We start from the raw sequence: 11,854 nt of genomic DNA on the forward strand, positions 1-11,854 counted from the left end.
GCAACCCCGCCTCCAGGACGAGGCTCAGGTCTATCATACCGGAGGAGGGAGTAGCCCGGGAGAGATACTATAGAATCAGAGACATCATAAAGGAGGAAAGTTTCTGTTAAGCAGATCACGTCTGGTTTGACAGAAGCAACCTGTATGGAGAGATCAGTTAAGTTTGAACGAAGGCCCCGGATGTTTGAGGTCCATACCGTTAATGAAGAGGAAGGGGGAGCATCAGATACAGAACAGGGGGTAGGAGGGGTAGGGTAAGATGTGGAGGAGGTGGAAGAGGTAGGGAGAGCTGTTGAAGGTGTGTCAGAGATTTCAGAATAGCTCGGAGAAAGGGAAGGATGGGGCGGACAAAAGGTTTGATGGTGATTGGGTGAGCCACAATGAGGTGTTATTTGAGGAGGGGGAAGAGCGAGGCAGAAGGTTGGGGGAGATGGAGGTGAGAGTTTGAAGGGGGAAGAAGCGGGGAGGACGCTTTGAGGAGGGGGAGTGAGAGGGGGGAAATTGAGAAGCAATGAGGGTGGGGAGATTTGAAGGGGAGGGGTGAGGGGGGAGTTTGGGAGGGAAGGGGCAAGGGGAGGGATTTGAAAGGGATGGGATATGGGGGAGATTTGGAGGGGAGGGGTGAGGCAGGAGTCTAGGAGGGGAGGGGCGAGGCGGCGTCTTGGCGGGGAGGGGTGAGGGGGTAGTTTAGGAGGGAGGGGGCAAGGGGGGAGATTTGAAAGGGATGGGTGATGGGGAAGATTTGGAGGGGAGGGGTGATGGGGAAGATTTGGAGGGGAGGGGTTATGGGGAAGATTTGGAGGGGAGGGGTGAGATTGGATTTTTGAAAGTGTACGATTTATGGGAAACGAACATTTATTGCAAAATGAGTTTCTTGTGACCTTCGAGTTAAAAATACGTTTAAGGACGCTGGATGGAGGATGGAGTGCAGGAGAGTTTAGGGAATGTAGAAAAAAGGCACTATAGGAGATGGATATTTTTTTTGGGATGAATTGATTTGGTGAGCAAGTCGAAAGCAGCCTTTTAAAGAAGAAGAAGAAAAAGGTGTTATAAAATATGACGGAATACATAACTTGAGGGGAAAGTGTAAACATTGAAGGTTAATGAGTGAAAACTATCTGGGGAAATGGGGGAGAAACACGTGGTCGAAGAACGAACGAACGAATAAGAATGAATAAACGAATGAGAACAGAGAAGGGAATTTTTTTTTTTTTTTTTTTTTTTTTTTTTTTGAGTTGAGATTTACACAAGGAAGTAGGCTATGGGTGAAAAGACTGGGAATACAGAGAACGAAAGTTATTGGATCACAAAAGACGGACCGCTGAGAGAAAAACAAAGCCTCAAGGTTGTACAGTGCACACTGTACAAGGCCTCAAGACACGACACGGCAAACAGACGATCAATTTATGAAAGATAAACACCGAGAAACAACCAAAGTTGCACACAATAACTTCACACACCGAAAGATAAATACAGTTTCGACAAAATACAATTGTGAACAGACTTAACTTCGAAAAACGTGGAGACCGTGTGGAGCTTCGAAAATCCCTGCCGCCGTCTCCAAGATCTCGCGAGATCTCCAAGATCTCGCGAGGGTTTGTTTATTCTCAGCTCTCCACGCTCTCCATCGAAATCGAAGTTAAGGAATTGTTCCCATTTGTATTTTCGTTATAACTGTATTTATTTTATGGTGTATATATTGTCTCCTGACGAAGATTTTCGGTGCAAATCTTTCATACCTGTATTGAAAATCATGTTAATTCGTGTCGTGTCTTGAGGCCTTGTACAGTGTACACTGTACAACCTTGAGGCTTTGTTTTTCTCTCAGCGGTCCGTCGTTTGTGATCCAATAACTTTCGTTCTCTGTTTTCCCAGTCTTTTCACCCCATAGCCTACTTCCTTATGTAAATCTCAACAAAAAAAAAACAAAAAAAAAACATTTCCTTCCTTGTTCTCATTCGTTTATTCATTCTTATTCGTTCGTTCATTCTTCGACCACGTGTTTCTCCCCCATTTCCCCAGATAGATTGTCAAATTTCAACTCGTTATTTTATCGTCCATGCGTTATTGTTTGATTTTATAGTTAGTTTTGGTTTGAATTTCCTGTAACTCGTAATTAATTAATCGTGTTCTGCTCCTCGTGTGCGGCCTTGTAGTTGTACCCCCATCGGTGTTTGTTAACTTAAGCGTGTTTTGCTTGGCTCTTAGTTTCTTACCTTCTACCCCGAACATAATACTCTGTCTAACGTTCTAAATCCCCACCCATCCACCTCCCAAAAAAACCCCCCAAAAAACCCAAAAACATTTATTTTCCTTTCTCCACGTGTACTGTTGTCTCATCCTGTATTTTCTGTCCAGGTGTGCTGTTCGCCCCGCCCCCATTATCTCCTTGCCATCCACCATTTGCCCTGTTCACGTGACTCGTGGTGGTCCCTCTCGGCTCTCCCCCCGTTGGTATTTTGTGCATATAAGATTGTTCACGGTTCTGTTTAAATATTATTTAAGTATGTTTAACCTTTCCCCTTCAGTGTTTTACTCAGTGGTATTTTACAACACGCTGTTTTTCTTCCTATTTAAAAGGCTTTTCTCAATTTCCTCTCCAACTCATTCCACTTCAAAAAAAAGAAATTCAATATCTTATACGTCTCCCTCACTACATGGTCTAAATTCACATTCATTCCATCCCTCCTCCATCGTTCTGAATCGGATTGCTAACTTGAAAATCACAACAAACCCAATTTGTTTTCAATGTTCGTCTTTCATTAATCATCCACTTTCTAAACTCCCCTCTTGCCCTTCCCATCCAAATCCCCCCCCTTGCACCAACACTCCTAAACTCCCCCCTAGCCCCTCCACTCTTAAACTCCCCCCTTGCCCCTCCACTCCTGAACTCCCTCCTTGCCCTTCCCCTCCTAAACTCCCCCCTTGCCCCTCCCCTCCAAATCCCCCCCTTGCCCCTCCACTCCTGAACTCCCCCCTTGCCCTTCCCCTCCTAAACTCCCCCCTTGCCCCTCCCCTCCAAATCCCCCCCTCACCCCTACACTCCTAAACTCCCCCCTTGCCCCTCCACTTCTAAACTTCCCCCTTGCCCCTTAGTAGTGTAATAATGTTGGTTCTGGGACACCGCAAATCCTCATTCACTTACATGTTAAATTTTCCCCTCCCTCATTGTCCCAAAACACCTCTATTTCTCCCACCCTCATCTTTATGAACCTTTTGTCTGTAGTACCTATCCTTAATGTTGTTCATTAGACCACTCAAACACTACAAATATTTGTTTTCTCTTATAGACCTATCATCCTTCTTCTACATATCATCTGGCAGATTAATCTTTGACCCACTCAAACATTGACCCATTCACTTCCATATTAATTCTTTCCCTCCCTCATTGCCCCTAAACACCTCTATTTCTCTCACCCTGTTCTTTACGAACCTTCTAACCTTTTGACATGTTATCCTTATTCATTAGACCACTTAAACAATGGTCCTTCTGTGTGAACCTGTGATCCTTCTGACCTTATGGACCTTTTAACCTTTTACTCTTAATATCATCTGTGAATCATCTTTGGCCCACTCACACAACGACCCTACAAATATTTGTTTATGCGTGGGAAATAATTTAATTCTCCTCCAACTTCCATCACCATACTCAAACCTTTTTAAAATTAATTATTCGCTTTTGAGAAATGACGTTGTTTCACTGACTTGGATAACTTCCCAGAAAGTTTTCATTGTTTCGTTTCCTGTTGTCACACACGCCTTGAGATTCCTCGAAATGCTGTCAGCCAGTTCTCTTCCCTGAATACATTTTACATTATAAAAAGCCGTATTCAGTTCAATTTTAAACATTGTGAATCGACGAAGATGAACGACAACTTGTCTTATTCCAGTGATGAATACTCACCAGGGTAAGTTTCATTCAGAATTGAACTGTTGGTGAGAGCTTTGTATGTGATTAATTTAAATTTATATGACATGATATATATTTTTTTATTACAGCAATTCAGGTTTTGAAAATGACCTGGTCTTGGCAGAAAATGAAGTTTTTCCGAAAGAGATTTACAACGAGGCGAATGAGCATTTAAACCATTTGCCTGTTTCACCGTTCTTGGAAGATTCATATGCAAGGTAAGATACTAAATATTAATACATTTGTGTTAAACGACGCTGCCTTAGTGTGTGTGTGTGTGTGTGTTCGTGTGTGTATGTGTTTGTGTGTGTGTGTGTATGTATGTGTGTGTGTGTATGTATCTGTGAATGTGTGTGTGTGTATGTGTATGTGTGTATGTGTGTGTGTGTATGTATGTGTGTGTGTGTGTATGTGTGTATGTGTGAATGTGTATGTGTGTGTATGTGTGTGTATGTGTGTGTGTGTGTGCATGTGTGTGATGTTTTGTCAAGCTTACTTCAGCATAGTAATTTCTCCTTATTTTGTTTGCAGCCTCGAAGACCAAAGCTTGGAGTGGGACGATTTTGGACTCCATAGGAATGGTTATTTCCTGTCATCCTGTGATATCCTTAATTTTCATCTCAACGATCTGAACGCTAAGCTTGATTTTTTGGAGGTAAGCATGTGTGTATGTATTGTATTTTGGCCATGTGTGTGTCAATGTGTGGGTACACCGTTTCGAATAGGTACACCATATCCCTGCGCATTGTGGGAGGTGATTCAGGGTATATCATTCATTTATTTCTCTCCTTGTTTTACCCCTCTTGCCTTTGACAGAAAGAGATTCCAAACCTGAAGATATCTGCTGCTGTTGAAACTACCTTTGACTTATGTTGGGAAGAGATTGATGATTTGTGCTGGGAAGAAGTTAAATGTGTAATACCTCAAGAAAAATGTCTTAAAAATATAAAGATTTTGTTTAAAATATTATTTATATATATATGCTTTGTCCAGAATTATTTAATTATTAATTACAAGAAAAGAATAAAGGTTAGAAGGAAGGGAGGCTACGTTCCCCCACCCTTGATTCCCCCCACCCCTCCCCTCCCCTTGTGTGTGTGGGGAAGGTGGGAGTGGGATGAGGGGGGATAAAGGGTGGGGGAACGCACGGGGGGTGGGGGGTGATGGGTGTGGGTGGGGTCTGTGTGGGCGGGGTCGGTGTGGGCGGGGTCTGTGTGGGCGGGGTCTGTGTGGGCGGGGTCGGTGTGGGCGTGGCTTATGATTTTTTATTTATTTAATTTTTTTTTTTTATTACCACGAATTAAATTAGCTAATCTGGGTGGGGTGAATAGAAATGTTGTTTAATGAATTATTAGCTTTGTTTTTTGTAATTCTTGCGAGTAAAATGAACCCAAGATTTCTTCTCGATTTATATCATTTAATTTGTAAGTCCAAGGGTTTGTAGCCATTACATCAACGATTATAAATAATTCATTAGTCCATTTTTATGTATAACCTTTCTCAAAATGGCTTTTCCATTTGTATATCCTTACAATATCACCAACTTTGAACTTGGGCTTTCTCAAATTAATCTCCTTTTCATATTCTAATTTTGTAAATGTTTCTGATGGTTTTGATTTTGTTGATGAATGAACTGTATTGTTGTAATCATCTACAATATCCTGAATTAAATACACCCATTTTTGAGAACCGAGTTGTGTGAATTTTTTATATAATTTCTCTTTCAAAGTACGATTAAAACGCTCAATAACAACTGCCTTTCCTTCATTAAAGGTGCTGTATAATTTAATACCCTTCCCCTTAAGAAATTTCATGAATATTTTGTTGTAGAACTCTGTTCCCTCATCGGTCCACAGTTTCTTTGGTTTTCTTTTATCCCTATCAAATATTAGCTTAAAGGCTAACATTAAAGTATCACCCCTTTTATTTTTTAAAGGGACAACCCAGGCAAATCTACTCCTCAAATCAATAACGGTTAAAGCATACCTGTATCCCTTATCATTATTTAGTTCGATTAAATCAGTGGACCATATGTGGTCGGTGTATTTAGAATAAACTTTCCTTCTTTTAAACTTTGTGATTATAGGTTTATGTAATTCATTAGCCAAAAGCTCCTCAGTCTTGATAACATCATTGGAGTTTAATAGTTTTTTGGGAAATAACCAAGACCAAGTTTCAATTTAACACTTATCATTTTTTTCACAATAAACCTATCAACTTTCTCTCTCAATGTCGGATTTCGTATCAAAGACAAATTTTACAACATTTCTCTGTCTGCTTCATGTTTTTCATCCAATGTGGTGGTATCCCCATAAGCAATATCATGCTTCATACACACTTCATGAACCCTATTTTTTGGTCTGGACCAAGGTTTAGGATTGTTAGCCTCATCTAATCTTTTATCCAAGTTTGTTCCTGGACCACAGAAAGAATACCCTGGAAGGTGTAATTCCCCTGGAATTCCAGTTGTTGTAAATTTACTTCCTGACAGAAACTTTTGTATGTCTCCTCCTCTTTTAGGAGAGATGAATTGGCACTTTTTAGAGCCACACACTTGACATATTCCTTTTTGACAAACTCTATTATTTTTAGCTTTAACATAAGAGATATTTTTAGATTTAGTTTTCTTTTTACATTTGAGACAATAACTCATATTTATTGATCAGAAAAATTCCGACAGAGTATCAAAACCTTTTTGGTTTTTAACATATACATTTCAATCTTGATTTTTAAAACATAAAGAATCCTAAGGAATGCCTTCACTCTCTCCTCCATTTATTTACAAATAAAACTAACTAAAGTCAATTACACCGACATCATCAACCACATAATCTTTTCCTTCTTCTTCTTCTTTATCCCCACTTTCTCGTTTAAATCTCCTCCCTGAAACTGAAGACATTGACGTCGTTATTCTTGAAAATAATATTTTCATTAGACTTCTCATTTCTTTATTTTCCTCCTCAGTGCGTTGAGTTTGATTTATTTGCTGTAATACCTTCAATCTTTTATTAATCTCACTGATTTCCATCTTTTTATATTTTTCCTCCCTCTCTCTTTGCTCCCTCTGCTCCTTCTCTCTTTTCTCCCTTTCCTCCTTCTCTCTTTTCTCCCTTTCCTCCCTCTCCTCCTCCTTTTTCTCCCTTTCCTCCTTCTCCTTTTTCTCTCTTTTCTCCCTTTCCTCCCTCTCCTCCTCCTTTTTCTCCCTGTCCTCCTTCTCCTTTTTCTCTCTTTCCTCCTTCTCTTCTTTAACTCCTTCCTCATTTATCTTAGCAATTTTTGATATCAATATTTTCACAGCATTCATTCTTTCGTTATTTTCCTCTTCGGTGAGTTGAGATTGATCTTCTTGCTGTAATACATCCACTCTTTTTTGAATTGCTCTGATTTCCATCTCCCTCTCCTCCCTCTCTCTTTGTTCCCTCTCCTCCTTCTCCCTTTTCTCTTTTCTCCTTCTCTTCTTCAACTCCTTCCTCATCCCTTGCTACCCTTGAGTTTAAACCCCAAAGAATATTATACATATACTCATCTGGATTTTGAGATATTCTTGTATCTATAATTATTTTTCTCATAATAGGATACCAATAAGATTTGTTGACGATTTCTAAAAGAGTTTTATATTTCACAACTTTGAGAAGTTCATTTTTATTTAATATTTTAAACAAGTCTCTATTTGTGGGTTTAACAATATCAGTATAAGGCCAGTTTTTTATGACAAAATTCCCATGTATATGCTCCAAATCATAAGGTATGTAATACCGAGCACCCTTTTCTTGTAGGTATCCTTGAATACAAAAATTACAATTCTCTTGTTGTCTTCTTCCTGCCATTTATGTATCAGAAATATATGTGAGATTAATATTATGACAGGTAATACCACCCCATCTTCCCACTACCAAATCGGTTTGTATTCCTTGGCTTTCTATCCTTATCTCATGACCTTCCTTCTTTGTCATGCTAACCATCGCTATACTATCATATATTTTTCTTTTCTTAAAACCATGTATTTGTTGTTTATTAATTGTACTTCCACATAAATCCTTATCCTCACCAAGTGGATAATATTCTTCTTTACGAGACTGATTAAAATCATGTAGGTCTTCTATGTTTATTGAAAAAGACCAATTATACCCTAAATCAGGCATATCATACCCCCATTTATTAATTCGCATATTAACTATATGTCCTTCTTTATAAAATTCAATTGTAAGCAGGTAGTTAAATTCAATGAGGAAAGGTGTATGGTCAGTATAACCAGGTGTTGTGGTTGTAAATTTTACTTGTTTAACAAAACGTGCTGTTTTCTTTAAAAATATATATTGTGATAAATCACTAAATCTAATTAAGTCATTCGCATCTGTAGGGTATGGATTAATTGATTAATTTATAAGTATTCTTCATATTAATATTTTTACTTACACTATATTGTTACAGACGCGGTTTAGATGTTATGATGGGCCGAGCGGATGGTCCAACCGCGACCGTTACAGGATCCCCAATTGGCCCGATTCCACCCGACGTTGACCAGATCGCACCACAGATATTCAATCGGGAAACCTCTAAAGCGACCGAAAGAGAAGGAAAAAGAGAAGAAGACAGAGTACGGAGGAAGAACAGATTTATTATACACACACAAGCAATGGATGGAAGAAGCAGTCACACAGCGAATCGTTAACTTACACTATTCAATTTACTTAACCCCAGGACAACGATTAGGACAGACGACGTTCACACTTACACGGGGGAAATTGCAGGCAGGGATGGCGGAGGTGGGTTGCTGGAGAGGGAGGCAGGGTCGGAGGTAGCAGCTCTCAATTCCTCGCGTTTTTGGCGGGAAAACCCTCCGTCGCGTATCCGCTGCCGATGCTGTAGACGTCACGCGCTGGCTCGGGCACACCTGCTCCTCTCCTTCTGGTGGAGCCGGCTGCCTCCTTTCAGCGCGTCTCCCCAAAGCTGGTTTCCTCTCCGAGTACCTCTCCTCTTTGGCTTGGAGCGTCTCGCATCTCACCGCTCACCGCTCCTCTCGTATGTCACCTCTTCGCTCATCTCCCATCTGGTGAAGCAGTCCCTTCCAGTCGCTTTTATCACTCGGGGCGGAATCAAGCCGCCGGCTGCGAGGGCACGCCTACCGGGTCGCTAACCGCGGTGCTGGTTGGCTGTTAGGGCTGTCCGATTCCTCCTTTGCTCATGACGGCGTGCCACGCCTGTGAGTTGGCGGCTCCTACCCCCCTCTTCTCCGAGATGAGCACATGGGCAATGGCGGCTTGCGGGATTGAACACCACTCGCACCCCTTTTGAAAGGAACTTTGGAGAGCGGAGATGTTTGGGGAAATTGAAAGGGCCTACGCTTATTTTGTTTGATACAATGCAAAGTCAATCTAGTGGGAAACACATATTTAGCCTACATAGAATAAGGAAATACACTATTTAAAAAGATATATCGTGGCCTGTGTGTAAGTTTCATGGAATTAACTAGGAGGACGGCTGCGACCATTATTTACATTACGAGGGGGTTACACATAACAAAACCATACTTTTCACATTCGTTACACTTCCTCCAAAATTGTTACACTTCTCAAAAACCGTTACACTTCTCAAATTCGTTACACTTCTCAAAACCGTTACAATATTTTTGTCGTTCAGCCTGTGCCTTTGTATAATAATTTGATAAATCAATATCCTGAGAAGATTTTCCAAAGATAGAACCATCTTTTCCAACATAAGTCATTTATATTAGATGAAAAATGATATCATAAAAACTTTCATTATTGTTGAGTTGAAATAATACATATAAACATAATTGACCACAACATTTAGAATTAATTTCTTGAACTTGAAATGTTTGATAAACACCATTCTGTAAGAATTGTATTACTTCAACAGGTGGTGGCATACCATAACTATCAAAATAATATTTATCCTGACTTATGTATACAAACCCAATGAGAACCATTCTGTGTGTCTAAATTCATAATAATATTCTTTGTATTCTTATTTATATGTATTAATTCAGCTCTCATACAAATAACCACATTATCAATTTTTAGTGTTTTACAATACTTAGCTAGTTCTATATTTGACGTTGTATTCTTTCCAAATTGTTTAAACCATTTATCCATTTATTTATGAGAAAGATACAATCCATTACCCCGTTTAGTTAGTTTAACACCCGCTTGAGCGATAGAGGAAAGCATATCTCCAACCAACAATCTAGCTTTATCAGGTAGACTTTCAAGTTTTTGAGCAAAATCTACAATTACACCACTTCCACTAATTTGTTTCTCCAACTCCTTGTTATGTCTTTCCAATTCTTTTTGAGCTTTTAGTTGTGCCTTCCTTTCGTTAGCAGTTTTTACCGCTGCTGAAATACCACCAGTCAATGCTCCCGCCGCACTTAAACCAGCAAATAAAGGAATTAGAAATGGGAGAAATCCTCCTCTTGACTCGTCTATTGAATATTTCTTTAACATAGGTTTCGTCATTTTAATTTTAAGTGAACCAGTATCATTTAGTGTTTTTACTTGTGTGTGTGTGAGTAAAACATCAATTCTTACAGCTCCTTTTCTTTGAATTGTATTAACATTAATAATACAAGGCTTTTGATTTTGAATACAAGATGTTAATTTATTAAGATTGATTTGATTAACATATACCGGTTCTTTCCGACTCAATTATTTATGAGAAAAAACCTATGTGATATTAATCATAACACCATTATCTGTAATAATCTGTAATTCTGTTTCCTCCAAAAGCAAACAATATGCATTAACCTCTTCACTCTCCCCTCTTTCAATGTATAGAAAAGTATCCACTCGATTAGACTTTATAGTTTCCTTTTGAGAACTCAGGTCAATTGCGTAGATTGTATAAAGTTTTTGAAACGCAACCATACCCAAAATAGGATCATTATTACCATTACTTTCACACACCTTTTGGTAGGACTTGTAGGCTTCCGCATAATCATTTTTTTCCCAATCAATTTCCAATCTATCTCGCGGATAAAATGTGCCATCAAGAGAAACCCGAAGTTGTTTCACCTTAGCATTATCACTCAGCGCATTATTCTTATCAGTGCCTTCATCTCCATCTGGTTTCTTAAAAATGAGCCATAGGTATCGTGGCTTTCCTTGAAGAACACCTAAATTCCAAGTGTAGGTAGTGTGTTCCAGTTTAACGTGTTGACATCTTCTTTTAAGGTATGATACATTTAGTGGTTTCTTTGAGTTAAGTCTTCTATTTAACATCTCTTCCGTTTTAAGATTAGGAGTATATTCACTAATATATCAACACAAATCATTAATAACAAATTTATTATTATCACCAAAAGCATTTTGAGCCCCAAAAAGCAATCTATTTACATTATCATTCCTTTGTAGTTGAAATCTAATTTTAAGCCCATACAAAACTTTATCATAATCACAAAATCCAAATATACCTTTAAGAGGTACTGCTACGGTAAAACTATTCTCTGCTTTTGTTTCATCATTATACATTGACTTCCTTTGACTATAACCGGGGTCAGCATTTGTTTCCGTTGACATATCAGGAATAAAACCTTAAAAAACTCCCTTACCCATTCTATCACTAAACGAATATAGTGTAAATTTCATCATTTCAGATGTAGCAGAGACATAATCAACCGCTTCAACCTCTTGTGTTCCAATATACAGGCAAACACTATCAAACATTTTCCAGAAGAAATCATTTACGAGTGTAGCATTAGTATTATTCGCAGCCTTAGTGAATTTAAATTTACACAGCAAGAAACTATCAGCTATATTCAAGTAAGTTTGTTGATTATTTATTTCAAAACTTTTTGTTCCGTTTCAATTCCAGTCTGTTCCAGTTATAGCATTTACCTTAAAATAGTCTTCCTTTTTTGTGGAGTTTGAAATGATAATTGTATCATCCAAATCATAGATACTATCAATCGCTTCCATACTTGTA

At 38.9% G+C, this 11,854-nt stretch overlaps 1 long non-coding RNA gene across 1 annotated transcript; it reads left to right on the forward strand.

Moving 5' to 3' along the window:
• Positions 1–3,891: 3,891 nt before the first annotated feature.
• LOC144894151 (uncharacterized) lies at positions 3,892–4,951 on the forward strand. Its single transcript, XR_013624863.1, has 3 exons — positions 3,892–4,128; positions 4,442–4,565; positions 4,727–4,951. It is a non-coding gene; the product is annotated as an uncharacterized LOC144894151 (long non-coding RNA).
• The last annotated feature ends 6,903 nt before the right edge of the window (positions 4,952–11,854 follow it).

The sequence above is a fragment of the Myxine glutinosa genome, chromosome 10, assembly GCF_964187855.1.
Source record: "Myxine glutinosa chromosome 10, kmMyxGlut1.1, whole genome shotgun sequence".
Classification (NCBI taxonomy): domain Eukaryota; kingdom Metazoa; phylum Chordata; class Myxini; order Myxiniformes; family Myxinidae; genus Myxine; species Myxine glutinosa.